Consider the following 16,157-nt stretch of genomic DNA (forward strand, 5'->3'; position numbering starts at 1 on the left):
TAAAGGAGCCCTCCAACTTTACAGCCCTCCCCGAGGCGCGTTCGGAGCACTCTGCTGTGCTCCCAGCTGAGCCCCAGGCAGCCGGCGCGCAGCTCCAGCATCCCGCTCGCAGCCGAGGACACACTCCGCCGCGGTGCCTGCCCCCGCCCGGCCATGCCGTTTCCACGGCTCTGCTGGGACCGGGGAGCGGGGGGGGGCGATCTGCACCGCCGCCAGCAGCATCTGGGCTGCCGCTGCCGCTCCCGGGGCGCCGGGCTCCGCACTGCACGTGCGCGCCGCAGCGGCCAGCGGTGCCCGCCGGGGGGGAGCGGCGGCGCCCGCAGCGCCCCGGCTCAGCGCTCCGGATGGGATGGGATGGGATGGGATGGGATGGGATGGGATGGGATGGGATGGGATGGGATGGGATGGCCTCGTCCGCACCTTCCCAAGCGTGACCTCAGCCGCCTGAGGGGTGTGAGCACTGTGAGGGCAGCCGGGCATCAGGCTGGGCTCGCTGTTATCTGTCAGCCGTACAATAGCAGCATTGATAAGGCAGCAGCAACTGGCTTTGACAAGTGTGCTGTGCTAGCATTCCTCTAAAAACCGTGAAGGAAAAAGGAAAGGGAAAAAAAAAAAAAAAAAAAGAAAAAAGAGAGAGAGAGGGAGGCATGAGGTGCCTTTACTTTACCTGGAAAAAAGTGTGGGGTTCTAATTTTCCCTCTGAGCTGCTGGCAACGATTCTTCCCTCTTCTCCCCCAAAGCTAGGTGGTTCTTCTTTTGCTTGCAGCTCACACTTGGGGAAGACCACACAGCTCCAGCAAGGCTGCCTTTCTTCCCTAATCCCCACTCGAGTGTGATGACACACACTAACCCCAACCATCTGTTGAAACACGTCCTCAAGCACTCAGCACAGTGGTGTGTCAAGGCGGGCTGCCCAATCCAATCGCTGGGGCTGGGTGGCTCTTAAGGAGCTGGAGGCAGAGACAAGGGCAGAAACTATAGGGCTGAGAACTGTTTAGCAAAGTAACCTGAGATTTGGAGAAAGGGCTGCTATTGAAAAAAAGAGCAGAAGGGGGAGGTACTAGCGGGAAGGTAGAGGGAGTGGATTAGTCTGGTGGCCAGTTGTGTTACTTCTCACAACTCCTTGTATTCCCAAGGGACCGCTGGGACCCCCGCCCGGTGGGATGCACAGAAGCACGAGAGCAACACTAAAATCTTTTTATGGCGGGTCTATTGAGGGCAATCTCCTCCGAGAGACGCTTTTCTAAAAGAGATCAAGTGCTAACGCGGGAGGCGTTCGCACTGCGACGTGACATTTGCGCCCCGAAACGCCAGCTCCTCGCCGCGCCGCGGCCCACGGGGGAGCGGCGGAGGGAGGCCGAGGGAACACGGGGGGCGAGGCGGGGAGAAGAGGGCAGGTCCGGAGGGCAAAGCGCTCTGCTTCGGCCACAGGCGATCTGCCGGTCCTGCCCGCGGGCCCCCGCACCGGCTGCGAGCGCCCCGCCCGCCCGGCCGCCCACCGCCCCGGCTCCGGGCGCAGCGCCGCGTCCCCCCGGGAAACGGTGCCACCAACCTGTTGCTTCCCCCCTTCCCCGTCGCCGCCGCGCCCCCTCGGACTTGCCTGCGGGAGGCGGCCCGGGGCGGTGGTGGCTGCCCTGCCCCCCGGGAGCGCCACCCCCGCCGGGCCGGGGGCTCCGGGCAGCGCCACCCCGGTCTGGCCTGCCTCGAGTCCGTGCCTCAGTTTCCCTCGGCCACAAAGCAAGCGTCAGCACACCTTCCTCCCTCCCGGGGACGCTGCCAGCAAAAACACACTAACTGACCGAAGATGTCCGGGAAGGTAGATAAGGGACGCAGAAAAGCTGCTAAGTGCCAAAGAAACAGCTCTTTCCTTTCCCCTCCCTGTAACAGGATAGCTGGAAGAGAGACTCAAAATCTCAAGGGTTTTTACCTCATTACCAAGTGCCTGACTTGACACTTGCATTAAATCTACATTTCACATTATGACAGATGTTGCGTTTTCTTTGAACTGAAAGGGAGGAACGTCGTTTTGGCATTAGAAGTTACTCTGGAAGCGTTAACATCCAACTTGAAGAAAGGTTCGCAATCGTGAAAAGACACACTCTACCCCGCTGTATGAGAGCCATATGAGAGTCCTGAAATGTTGATTTGCCTTACTTGTTCTTGAATACCTTACACAAAGCTATTTCTGAATCACTAGTGGCAAAGTGAATGCTTGATAAAAAGTGAGATTAAAGAGATAAAGATTTGCCCGGTTAGCTGTTATCAGAGCTGACCTGGAGAAGAGAGAGAAGAAGAAACTGCAGTCACAATTGCATTTGCTCAAATTCTTCCTAAAAGTGATCATATGGTGTCTGTTTTAGCCTATTAAACTGAAACTGCTTTCACAGATGTTGGGTATTCACTTCAGTGTTACTCCCTAATCTGCTAATTCCAGATAAATAAACAACCAAACAATATTTTCGACAATAATACATGCTGAAGTATGGACGCAACTGCTGTCCCTGGGGTATGGTAAGATGCTTAACGTTGCCAATTATGTCTTCAGGGCAAGGGTTTGGTTTGATTTTGTTTTATTCTAGCAGACTGTGGTCTGTAAACAGGATGGATAACCTTACACACCGAAAGCCCTGGAGGCATTATTAAACTCGTCTGCATTTTCTTCAGTTGTACTTCTTACCAATATTGTATTAGTAACTGCATTAAAAATGTGTAGTGGTAAGAGATGCGGAATATCAAAAAAGCCCCCCCAAATTGTGCTGTGTCACCCCGTGTACTGAGTCATTGTTTAAAATGCAGCTCAGCTCACCACTGCTCTGTTTGATATTGGTCAGATGAGATGCAAACTCAACCAGGTTCAACCTCTAGATACTTCTAACCAACATGAATGATGGTTATGTGCAGTGCAATTACTTCATGTTGTGCTGTGTGTATGCTTATATAATGCTGTGTATTATATCTCTGCATAAATATACATAAACAAGATACCAAGCATTCATACGATGTGCAGGCCCGGTTCTGCTATTTTTATGCCTGTGTGAGTCAGGGATGCCTCTGCTGATGCCTGTCAAGTCAAAATAGTGTAAAATTGGCACAGTTAATTGCGTGTTTTGTACACAGAGACACATGCACACCCACACATCTTCAAAGACTCTTCAACAACTTGAAATACAAATTTTCATCTCCAAAACCAACGTTAGCAATAGCCCTCAAACATTGCACATGATCACGTTTTCAGATAAATGCTACTGCTGATGTTGCGGGATAATTGTACTGCTACTCTTATGACTACAGCCAGATTTAGTTTGCTGTGACAGTTTATAACAGACTTCTCCGCTGCTTCTTTTCTACCCAGACTGCCATCTGCAAAGAGTTTAGGTTTTAAAAGCTGGAATGAGAGCTGCACTGGAAGAGCTGTACCTGAAATACTGTTAAAATAATGCATCATAAAACAGGTTTTCAAGTTGACTATCAAACCCATGAACTTCCTGCTATGGTCAGACTGACCCCACTCAAATAAGACTTGTAACAACATGACTAATGCTTTATGTAAGTAACTCAAGACAATCCTAATACACAAGGTTAATTACAGGTAATTGTGATATCAAGAAATAGTTACTCCTGTTTTGTTCCCACAGCTAATGTCCCTTACTTATTAGTGCCAATTAGTTTCCATGGTAGCCAGCAGTGTCTTCAAGCCGGGCACTGAGATTCGCTCAGCGTTGCCTGGACTAAACTCACCATCCTTCCTCCAGCACAGATGGCCTTGGCAGTTCTGTGTGTCTGTGTGGACATGCACATGCACTTCTACTCAAGAACCTCATGTAATTCTCAACTCTGGCATTTTCAGCTCTCAAAAGTAATTAAAGGGGATTTTTCATGGTTCCTGCAGCAACCTGAGTCTGTCTCTGCTGCCAATATGAATAGAATCTGTTTTTTTATTTCCTAGAGCTTATATAGGAACAGGAGAGGTTCTAGAACATGACTATAAATCCACAAACAAGTCCATGGTCAAATTCTACCCTAAAATGTACACATGCAGAGGCTCATGTTGAACTTGGGTGACATATTGATGAGATATAATTAAAAAAGCCTCTAAAATCCTGACTGGCAAAAAAGAGGTAAGTAAGGAATGACCACAAAATTTTTCTCTCTAAAGATCCCAGCAAAGAGCAGGTTCAAGGAAGCACCTTGAATTCTTGAATCAAGAAAGATATGCTTATTCATAGGGACCCACAGTGAAGACCTGGAACTCCTTGCTGTAAGATGCAGTGGGGGACAAAAAATTACATGTATTCAGGTGTTTGGGCAAGTTCATGGGAAAAAAACCACCCAGCTATTCCCAGCAATTAAATACGAATACAGAACTTCTCGTACAGGGAATCCCTGAACTGCCTAGAGAGGATCTTGGACAAGTATCAATCTGTGCTTGTCCTATTCTTTCACTTTACCCCAAGCACCTACTATTTTCCACTATTGGAGGGTGCCAAGCCTAGTATATCCATGACTTAGTGTGGTACAGCTGTTCTTTCTTTCTTAAAGAATTTAGCCATTGGTAGTTTTGGGGCCTCATCATGGGTAGTATATGAGAGATTAATTCCTTTTAAGAACTTCAGCCAAGAGTTTTAAAGGTTGGCTCATAAATCTGTATTCAGGAACCTAAGTAAAAATGGTTTGATCAAAAGTATTGAGTATACAGCAGCTGCTAGCAAAGTCAGCAGTTAATTTTATTTTTCTCCATATGTAGGCATTCCAAAGTCAGACAAGGGCTCATGTAAAATTTGGGTGCTAAATCCCAAACTGTAATTTGTGCAAAACTCTGCTCAGCTGTTTCCTAACCTGGAGTCACCTAAATTCCACAGACACATGGGGTCTTTTAAAAGCATTCACCTGGCACCTCTGTACATTCCCCTATGCTGAAAGCCCATGCCCAAGGCCAAACAAGATTCAGGAGTCAGGTATTCATTCACTTCAGTCCTCTGCACTGCTTTACTTGGCTCTCAGAGTGCACTGCCAAACTTGGAGAGCTTTGAGTGGCATAGTTAAAGATCAACTATTTCTTTTAAAACCTGACCAGAGGAAGAAGAAATTGATAACTTGCAGGACATGCAACCAAATACCCACTGGGGTAGCTTTCTCCTCACTGCGCCTGTTCAGACCCGTTCATTTGAACATAATATTCTGTGTAACATAACAATGATTATTCCGTGTAAAATTACGCTAAGGTTAATGTGCGAAAAACACTGAAAGATTTGGTGAGTTACATACAGTGCAAGTACAGCAAAATGCAGGATTCTGTATCTTGGCAGTATGGATGCTAGTTCAGGTGTCCCACAATGATTTCCATATTTTCTGGGATAATGTATATGGGCATATACATGTACTCAGTATGAATTCATACATATGCTAGGTACAAAAGGAGTGCTTTAGAAATGCATTAAGGGTGCAGTTCCAGACCCACGATTACCTGCTTGTGCATAGTGGTTGTGGGATGGAGGAGTTTAGCCTTCGTCAGTTTTTAAAGGAAGCTCTCCTGCTGTCCTCCATCTTCTCTGCAACAGAATCGGATGCTATGGAAGTTTTATCCAACTACGATTGGTCTGAGGTCTGCAATGCTAAAAATAGTTCCCCTGAGGGGTAACCAGAACAGAGGACAGAGTGCAGGTGAGACAGACAAAAGTGCATAATTGACTCCATTCATCACAGAGCTTTACAATTTGTCAGATTCTTGTCATCACTATCACTTGCCCCCAGAAGAAGATTAATGGTTGCAATGATCATCAGTCCCAAATTTGTGTTGCTTCGCTTACATGCCCTCCAAAATACTGATCCTTCTCAGTTACTATTTCTTCTAAGGTGGCTCCCTTATTAGTGGTGGCATAGTAGGTCTGTAACAAGCAGGGCCACTGCAATAATGAAAAAAAAAAGACATTTTTCTTACCCCAGCAGGAGTGCTGGTTACATTTGTCCTCGCTAAACTTTTTTTAAATATCCCAAAATAAAAAAGAAGACAAAACCCCCAACATATGAAAACCCCACATATTTGTCATGTCATGCTTAGGGAAAAAGAAAAAAAAAAAAGCCAGCAAAAGTTTTTCCATGCTAGAGCCTAATATGACAATTTAATGCACTGAGACGCTGTGGTTCTTCCCTTCTCAGCTGCCAATTGGCCAAGAGTTCCAACTCCAGCACAGTAAACAAGTGATCAGTGAGTCTGGGAAGAGCTCAGCACACCAGACTGTTGGAAAACAGGGGCAAATAAAGGCAGGAAAATCAACAGACTTAACCAGTCAGCACAAGGTAGGTGATCCCATGCTCAGCAATAGGGAAAACGCTAAGGGGAGAGTATACGTAGAGTCTATAGGGCTTTAAAGTGTGAGAACTCAGCAAGCAATGTGCTCTCAGAACTTGTGCTGACATCACATTTTTGGGCAGAGTTCAATTTCATTACTGAAAAAAACTGAGGTAAACCATCCAATACTCAACAAAAATTGAAAAAATGCCAAAAATTTAGAAACCAGAATGTCTCATAGCTTTTAATGTTAATTATTAGTATGACCAATGACCATCTTTAAGTCCCTCCTTCTTACATGATTATTCTCATCTTTGCCCTTAGTCAAAACTTTCAGCCTGAAAAAATTGCAACGACAAAAAAAAAAATGACTCCTAGGTTAAACTCACTAAAATAAATAAAACGGTCATTTAGAAGGTTCAAACTTACCATTCCCCACTTTGAGTACACCTTTAACATTGCACATAGTCAAGGTACCAATTGCCTAAAAAAACAGCTATGTTCACGATGTTCTGGACAGAGCGTGGGAAAATACATAGTTTAACATATAGTTTCATTTTTTTCCTAGAGAGCCAAGGAAGCAACAGTCGCTGTAGCCCTTTTATTTTTATAACAACAAATCCCATAACGCTTTAGAAAAATATTTCATTTAACCCTTTTGTGATATCATCTCAGACAGAATGATGAGAATATTTGGGAGCAGAAAGACCAGACACATTGCAGGACCAGCTATACCTCTGTATAGCAATTTTTATATGGTAGCAGGGACCTTTCAGTCTCATTTCTTCTGTTCTCACTAAGAAAACAGGCCAATATGCTTAGATTGCCTCATATATAATTAACTTCAGAGGTGCACCTGCTAAGACAATTAACCTCAAGGAAATTGGCACCTAACATAAGCACCTACAAGTTAACAGGTTGGCTAATGTACCTGTAATAGCTGGTAGACTCGCTCAAGGCTCTCTTGACCATAAATCTCGGCACAGTCCTAACACCTAAGGTAAGCATATACTGAAGTCATGATACAGTCCTAAGTCACCAAAAGAAAGATAAGGCAGTATTCGCTGTGCAGGAGAGTGCATTTGCTGAAGCCAAAGTTTTCCTAGCATTGTCCTGGGTGCTACTAGTACCTTCTCCTACACATGGGAATGACTTAAACGTCGATATCCATCCCTAAAAAAGTATGTGTAGACATGTGTAGTTTATACTATATGTATATGATATATCTATATGATATGTAGAATTAAATATGTATGTGTATATAAAATTTATGTATAGTATTATATACATATAATTCTACATATAAATTCTTGTTGCTGGGCCTAAATTAAGGATATCATAGATTGAAAACCAGCATAAACCAGTATGCTTGTAAGCATGACCCTTAGATAACAATTCAAATGTAACTAGCTACTTTAAGAGGAAAAAAAATGTTCATATACTTATGCCGCTGATCTAAACAACTTTTTGTTCCCTTTCTAGGTCCCAAAAGCCCAGAATATTTTCACTTTACTGCCAGGACCTCTAGTTCACTTCCTGGAAACATCTATGGATCACTTCTTGTGTTGGTAAAAAAAATTAATTGTAGAGAAAACTAAAAAAGTGATGACAGAGTAAAACCTGAAATGTGATATTGAAACAAATATAGAGAGAAGTGTTAGCATGAGGTGGAGAGTTGCTGTAAGACATAGTGATTACTTTACAGGTCAGAACAATTCTCTGGATATATAAAAAGTCCCAAGAACAGGTGCAGGTCTTGTGTCAATATTGATGAAGGTCTTCAGTGATAAAGAGAGATGTCATTTCTTCCCAAGCAAAGCTAATTTAGGCAGGCATGAGTGAAGCCATCTGAGGTGCCTACTGAGCAGCAGATTGTTCCGCTTATTGACAGGATGTAATTGTATTGTCCCAAGGATGAGGAAAGGATAGTCAAAATTCTGTATTGCAGTAGTGGCAGAATGATTTGGGGGAGAAAAGATGGAAAAAGTCATGGTACTTTGGAGGACAAGAAGGTATTAGCCAAATTTCAGGAAAGCAGAAGAGGCTGAGGGCATTCAAGCTGGGCAGTGAGGAATTCAAGGGCCTTCAAAGAAAGGGAAAGGTTTTGGAGGGGTTAGGGAAAGATTTTAGGGGAACAGTTGCAGGAAAGGGGTGCTGACAGGGCTTGATGCATTTCAGGGAGGTTTTCCCAAGAGTCTGAAAAAAGGCACTGGGTTGCAGAGCCTGCTGGCTGTGGCATTGCTGAAAGGCTGTGGGTGAGAAAAGAGATTTCTGCCCCTCCGCCCCTCTCTGCACTTTCTCTTCTTCAACTTTTCTGGCAAAGGAGGATCTTGTTCCTCATCCTCATGGCTTCCGCCACAGCTCTCCCCCACCGCCCTTTAGCACAGCAGTCACGCTCCCTGTCTTTACTTAGGCAGTCCCTTGGCACTTCCCAGGTTGTGACCACTACAGAGGAAGGGACACAGCAGAGAGGAACGGGGCAGGACTGAAAGTGACTGAATAGAAGTCTGGCTGGAAAAGCCGCTGCTCCTGATGCCACCGTTAGCCTGAGCAGCGCTTCAGCCCTTCCTTCCCACTCCCTCTCCCTCTGCTTTCCTTTCTCTGTCCAAACAAAACCTACTACAGCAGCAAAGAGAAACTCCCAACAGATAGTCCCATCTGCTGTCCTTAGGCTGACACTTACCCGAAACCTCCTCTGATGGCAAATATAATTACTATTTACTCTCAGTGGTAATTTAGGGCACTGAATCTCTTCCAAACTTGTGTCAGTGAAGCTGAATTTTAAAAGGACCAGAGCAGGAAGTTGTAATATTTGCCTGGCTGGTTTATTTTGTTTTTATTTGAATTCCACATTTGGTTTAAGGGAGGGAAAAATATTTTTCCTCTTCCTTCATTCTGTTATCAATCAGTGGGAAGGTGGAACCTGCTTAGTTAGGCTAGCATTAAAGGCAGAGCCATTCTTACTTCTGTACGGTCCTAGGGAATTTGAAATATTTTTTCATAGTTAGCTCATTCTCCTCCCAAGGCCGTACACATGGTTCTAAAAAAAGGACAGAAATGTCATTTTGCAATTAGTTTCAAAACTTGTTTTCATTCCACACTTTATTAAATCCAAGGCCTTTCTAACATTTTCTTGAAACTGAATGCTATCAGAGAGTCACTTTTACTCTGAAAAATCAGAATTCACGATAGAATTGCAGTAAGGCTGTGGTCTGACATGCAGTCCAACATCTGGTGCCACAGAGGTAGCTAGGAGCTGCACTCCAACTGCAGATGATGGAGCTTCAGAGGGCAGGTTCTCACATCCAGCAAAAACCACTGGAAGCAACAATCCACCCTTTTTCCTTGCTCTGCTCCTCCTGGTTCTTGTTCCTGCTGATTCCTTTACATAAACATTAGCTGACCACTGTATTTTTTTTTAATGGCTGAATTTCAGTCAGGTTTAATCAGACCGTAAAGCTACGAAAATGCTACTGCTGACACAAGAAAAGGCACAGAAATGTACAGCCAAGGGAGAGCAGGAAGAAAATAGATCTCCTTTCAGAGACAGTCTCATCTTAAATGGACTTAAGATGATCTTAAAATAAAATTTTGGAACTCACACAATCTCCAGTGAGTCAGACTGGAGAAACTTTACAACTGTCATCTCCTGAAGGGTGGCGCTAGGGACACAGTGCTCTACTAATGAGCAATTGTCCTAGTACAGGAGGTGAGACCTATCCCTCAGATGCTGAATTACCTCTAGGCAGTCATCAGAAAACAAGCATCTTTTTTAGGCACTAGCCCAGGTGCTATTCAAATCAGTCTGATCAACAATAAAGAAGTTTTCAGTGGAGTTTGAGTTTGGTTTCCTCATAGTGATAGACTGAAGTTAGTGTCTCTGCCATATTTGTTTGAGACTCATGACGAGGGCTGACCTTTCCTGTCAGGAAGACAGCCTGACATGGGAACTCCATAAATAGCCTTGGCTCATGCTGGAGATGTATTCTGCCAAAGAGTGCCCTTTTGAAGTCATCTTCTTTGGGTCTCAAGAAGGCCAAGATGATATTTTCCAGATAAATGAATATAGAGGTTTTTAAACTTGCTGTTAGGTGTTCTCAAACCTGACTATACCCGCTATGTGCTATCATGACTTAGTTTCACACATGGTAAAATGGTTTACCTGAACTTTCTGAGAAGAAAAAGAAAATGTTTCACATATGTGTAGAAATATATACGCATATACACACCATCTTTTATTGCATTTAAGATTTTCCCTTTTAGTTGAGAGTCTCTGAGCAAAAGAAAAAAGCTTTTGAGCTGTAGTCTTTCCAGAAGCAGCTGACAGCCTGAACTAAGCTTTGTGCTTTTACAGTCTGGCCCTGTAGTGGGACCAAGCAGGCAGATCATTTCACTGAAATGAATTACACATACCCTTCTACAAAATACCCTTTCAGGCAAATGAACCCACAGCTAAGTTTTAAGACAGCAGTACCTGAATCATGCATAGTAACGTGATAGCTGATCGATAGCTGTGTCACAGCACTAATAATAAAGACATGCTAACAAACCATGCATTAGAGCTAATTGCAGATCTTGATCCCTGCCTGTCTTATGCCAATATAAAAGCCCAACAAGTGAAAGGAGTGGTTTGTTGACTATTTTAGAAGTAGTTTGAGATAAAGATCTGATCTGCTCTCTTGCGATCTTTCTTTCACTTAAGAAAATCAAGAAAGAGCTACTTGATCACCGAATAACAGTAATTGTTGGTATATCATTGGCCATTTTTAACAATAAACCTTTCCACTTGTGGTGGGTTGCTTATTAAATTAAAAATTGGTCATTTTTATTGGGACAGCATAGTTTCCTGCAGATTTTTTCCTATTGGAGTGTTATTCCTGAAATTAGCACAACCTAGGGCAGCTTGTGTTAACTCTTTCTTATGCTAAACAGCCCTTGTTAGTTTAACAGAACAAAAGCTTTGATTGTAAGTGCAAATATGTGTGAGAATCTAGAGTCAAAGCACATTGGTGGCTTTTTTCTGAATGACTTGCTTTGGTGCAAGTTTCCAAATAAAGATTTAATTGCACCCACTTGCATCAATTACAATATCAAAGCGCAGAAGTTATAAAAACAGAAGGTGCATACACAATGGCTATTTCACAGTCTGTTTTGAAAACAGATTAAACACAGTTATAATGATAATTTCTTCAAAAGAATTTAGAGATTATCAGAAAGAGAACAGACTGTGGATTTTAATTGAAAACTCAGTCCGAATTCATTGTATCCCTCCACCCCAGCCTGGTCTCCTTCACAGCATTCACCAGAATGGCTAATGAGTGGTTTTCACAGGGGGAGATTTGAAACCAGGAGATAAATATGGTTGCAGTACCCAGTTCTTAATATTTCAGTGCCTGTGGTACCTTTGAGTGATCTCATTTCCTGCACTGAAGCTTTGACGTAATAACACTTAGCACCTGTACGTATAACTTAGCAATTCATTCTAACAACCCAGACACAGGCCCCTCAGACTTGAAAATAACTGTCTGTACATTTCCCAGGAAAAATCTGACTGCCATACACTTGAATGCCCTTTGTGACTTTGAAATTTCAATATTTCACTCAAGAGCATTAAAAAATATAAAAAGAACAGAGCATCTTTTTATATTTTGAATGTTAATAATCACAAAGACCTTTGGTTTAGACTGCAGAAATCCCCTCGAAAGTGTTCTGATACAGACTGTACAATACAATACGTATTAAAAACAAGTGATATCAATAGTACTTTTGAGAAACCTAGTCTTAAATTTGACCATCACCTAGGCAAATTAAAAATGTTTAACTAATACAGCTCAATAGTTATTAGATCAAGGTATGAACATGTAAGTTCCACTACATTTTGAATTGTGAGAAGTCAGGAATATATTGAAAAATGTGGAGAAAGTTGATATAAAGACTGACAGAAAGAATGCCTTTATGAACATAATGTTCTGGTTAGGTCATTTCATCTTTTTTAAACAAAGATTGTATTTTCTGACGTTCTTTATTTCAACAAGCAGAATGACATTTCAGACTTCCCAGGCAAGGTCCTTCATATACCAGGTTTTCCGAAGACTGTTTCTTTGGAATTTAATTCTGATCAATTTGCCAAAGCAGCAGTCACTGATGAGAGCGCTTCCTATCCCAAATTAAGCCTCAGGTCTTGTCCACAGGGTGAGATCTGGAACACTTCGACCCCTCCTAAACACACACATGTGGTCTCCCAATTGTCCCCAGCACTGGGTCAGGGCACACCACTGCTTTGCTGTCATAGTCCCTTCAGCTGCTTAGAAACTATCTGATGGCTTAGGACCCTGCTCCCAGGGCACCTCAGTTTTCTGAATGCAGAAGACATTCCCTTGTATAAATATAGCACTTGCATCGAGTCTGCCTATGCAAAGATTCTGTCCCAATGTTTTAGGAGAGTGAAAAAATCTCATGGAAAAATAGCTGCCTCCTAAATTTACTTGGCTTTTTACTCTCCTAAATCTTAAAGCTGGATTCTAACAATGGTTTAAATGATTGCAAATTTCTCTGAGGAGATTAAGCATTTTAATCATACTGACATGAAAAATACACAGTGATACATCCATTGCATAATCAGAAATAAAAATTAAAATCTTTTTAAAACATTAGCTAATTTAGAGTATCAAGTACACTAGTTAAGGACATTGAAGGATTAGCAATTGCAGCCAAAGATAGCCAGGTGGCCAATTCAAGCATATTACAAAATCTTTCTAAAAAGTAGAAAACCACTGTCGTTTTACATCAGATTGTATTGCCAGGCAGTTCTGTCACTGTCTGTTTTTATGCTGCGAGCAGTCTCAGAAACAAGTGTAGCAATCACCTACATCTCACACAAGTTCAAGTGCCGGCCTGACAGGAACTGTGATGGGCATCGTCTCCGTGGTCCCTGTGGAGCTGCTTTGCATCCTCTGCCGTGCACCATGCGACCCACCGCCTTCAATGGCACATGTTACTTTGGCACAGAGAGGCAGAGAAACCTCTTGTGTGCACAGGGCTGGAACGGCAACATATTTTGTTCATGATAGACATCCCCGGTGACTAGCAGCAGCTTGGTTTTCAGGCAAAAAAATACATCCCCCTATAAAATCCTAATTCACCTACTGTCACAAAGGGGAAGCACTGGCGGTGCCCTAGGTGACAAGGGCTATGGTGACACCCAGCAATTTCTCCCAACTTTGGTGCATTGCAGGGAAGCTAAATGGGTCTCGGATGCAGGGTGGTGTGAGGAATGGTGTGCCTGTCACACCACTGACCCCTTCTCAGGGTCAAGGAGTGTGGGCCAGCAAGCACCTTATGTCTAGCGTTACCACTAAGATCACGACTTTTAATCATTGCCAAATGTACTCTCCCAAAGCATCTCACTGTTGTTTTCCTTGGTTTAGATGCATATGTTTTAGCCTTGAAGTAATCATCAGGCACCGGGAGAAGGATACCTTGGTTTAGAGAGGAGGTGATTGAGTTAACTCAGAATCCGTTGAACAAAAGAGCAGAAATCCCATGAAATTGACTATTTGTTTTAATTACCTGGTATTCTGGGTCCAAGATGCTTCAAAGTCAAGTGACTATAATGAGCCTTTAAAATCTATATTTGGATAGACAAATAGCACTGAGCATTGCTGTTGCCTCTACCTTGTAAGGGATGAGCAAATGGCTTCCAGGAGATGTGCAGCTGCTGAATCAGGCAAGCGAGTCAGTGGCTCTGGTGAGTCACCAGTGTAAATGAAAGGCAGGGGCGAGAACTAGCTCTGGGAAAGACCCTGTCATAGAAGACTCAGACAGTTTATGCCTGCACATATCAGAAAAAGCAGTGAAAATGGTGTTTCTTCTCCCGTCCCCCCCTCAAGCAATGCTTGATTTCTTCTTTAAAAAATAGAACTAATGACACTTGAAGGAAAAGTGTCTGCATTAATAAAGGCTAATGGCAAAAGAGGGAGAATGTTTTTGGGCTGCAGCAGAATAGAAATTAAATGAGCACAGGGACATTTTGCTGACCAAACAGTGCAGCTAACTTCGGGGGCAAAAGAGTGAGGTGCTACACTTAAAAATGCATTGTAGAGGTTTTCTGATTTTACACATCTAGGGACAAGCCCAGCAGGATGATGCTGGTGTGTGGCCAGGAGATTTACTCTGAATTCACGTCAGCACCACACAGTAGAATTAGCATCTCAGTCTCTGAGTAACAGCTCCCTTTTGGTCAAAGTATTTTAGAGACAGGTTGCTAGGAACTGAATCCAGTGGAAACAACAGTTCCTAAACCAGGACTCACACTCTGGGAAAGATGTGGGGGGAGCAGCGGGGATGGGATGTACAAGAGACACTGTCAGGGCTGCAAGCTGAGATGAGCAGCTGTAATCCTGGATGCTGGATGAGTTTGGGAGGAAAGGAGGAAAGAAGGATCACGAATTATAGACTTAATTTGGGAGAGGGGCACGGGAAAAATAGTTTGGGAAATGCTGCAGCAAAAGCCTTTTTTTTTTCCCCCTCCCAAATCCCCTCTTTTCCATTGTTGCTTCCTTGAACAAAAGCAGCCCATGCAAAGACAAAGGCTTAAACCTAAAAGGCCTGACATATATTTCCTCATCTCAGTATCAAATATCTCCTGCAATATTTGCAATTCTTATACCATAAATAGAAATGCTTGAACATAGAGCTCATTTCCTGGTTTCTCAGAAAATGACATCCTCTTCCTACTTGCCAATTTCCCGCATATCTCTGTGCTTAGCGCTGGTGGCCTGCCTTTCCCCACCATTGTAGTGGTTGTTCTCTTTTCCAGCAGCCACAGTCTCGCATTCAGTAACCTTTGCCCTTCCATTCGATCGGAGCCAAAATGCCACCTTTAGAAAACTAACGTACCAGAGAAAATGGAAATATGAAGCTGGGCAACCCAACATGCTGTTGTCTTACTTTGTTTGTCACTGAGGTTTATTTTCTGGAATTCACCTGTGGATTTTAAATTCAGGAGATTTTCTAAAAGAACCGCAGCATCTGAAGACTCGGGATCTCCTTACGAGCACAGCCCCCTTTAAACTGAACTTCTACCAACATGGTAAATTTGAGGCAGAACAAATATTTACTGAAAAAGAATAGTACTTTACCTGCAGGCTTCTTTGAAGTCTCCTTGTCATTACTAGTAATTTCATTGAATTATCTTGCCATCCCCCAAATCAGCTTTCTGCTGACACAAGAGAGCTTCACCTTCTTTTTGATCCTACAAGTGAAGCCATGTGGAAATGATTGAGAGTGACGTCACAAGGTCAGCATTATGATTTAAATTTGGGATCAAGCAGGAGGAGGGGAAAAAAATTACACGCATCCATGATTACTGTGTTTGGGTAATTCAGATGCAGGCTTAAAAAAATAAGGTCTTGTTTCAGTGAATATGAAAAGTACCATGAGATCTTTTAATAGGAACTATTACTTGCCCTCATATATATATATATATCTCCCAAACCTTGGCTTCTTCCCAGGTCTTTCATTGTTTGTGTGCCTTTGTGATCGCTGTTGTTGGTACTAGAGGTAACTGTGTTTCGGGGATGCTGTATGTATGTAAGTTTTAGACTTTTCAAAAGAAGAAGCATGTGTTTCCATAAGCTCCAAGTTCCTTCCAGACTCTTAAGTTGAGCAACCAGAGCATGAAACACTCAAACCCACTGACCTTAAAACACTCACCTACAATTATATAGCAAAATTCAGGTAAGTGCCTGGAAGGTGACCTTTTTAGAAAGGACATTTACAAACAGAAAAAATTGAACCAGTAAATCAAGGGTCAGAAAAAACAGCTGCAAGGGAGAAACTTAAGGATCTATATCTGCTTAGTTCATTA

General features: G+C 43.1%; 1 protein-coding gene across 4 annotated transcripts in view; it reads right to left on the minus strand.

Moving 5' to 3' along the window:
• The window catches only part of SULF1 (sulfatase 1), a 127,273-nt gene extending 126,293 nt beyond the window's left edge, over positions 1-980 (minus strand). For all 4 annotated transcript variants that reach the window (XM_055800017.1, XM_027791703.2, XM_055800016.1 and 1 more), the window contains exon 1: positions 668-980. The gene's annotated coding sequence lies outside the window, so the exon portion shown is untranslated. The remainder of the gene's footprint in view (positions 1-667) is intronic.
• Positions 981-16,157: the final 15,177 nt, after the last annotated feature.

This window comes from Falco peregrinus, chromosome 3 (assembly GCF_023634155.1).
Source record: "Falco peregrinus isolate bFalPer1 chromosome 3, bFalPer1.pri, whole genome shotgun sequence".
Taxonomy (NCBI): domain Eukaryota; kingdom Metazoa; phylum Chordata; class Aves; order Falconiformes; family Falconidae; genus Falco; species Falco peregrinus.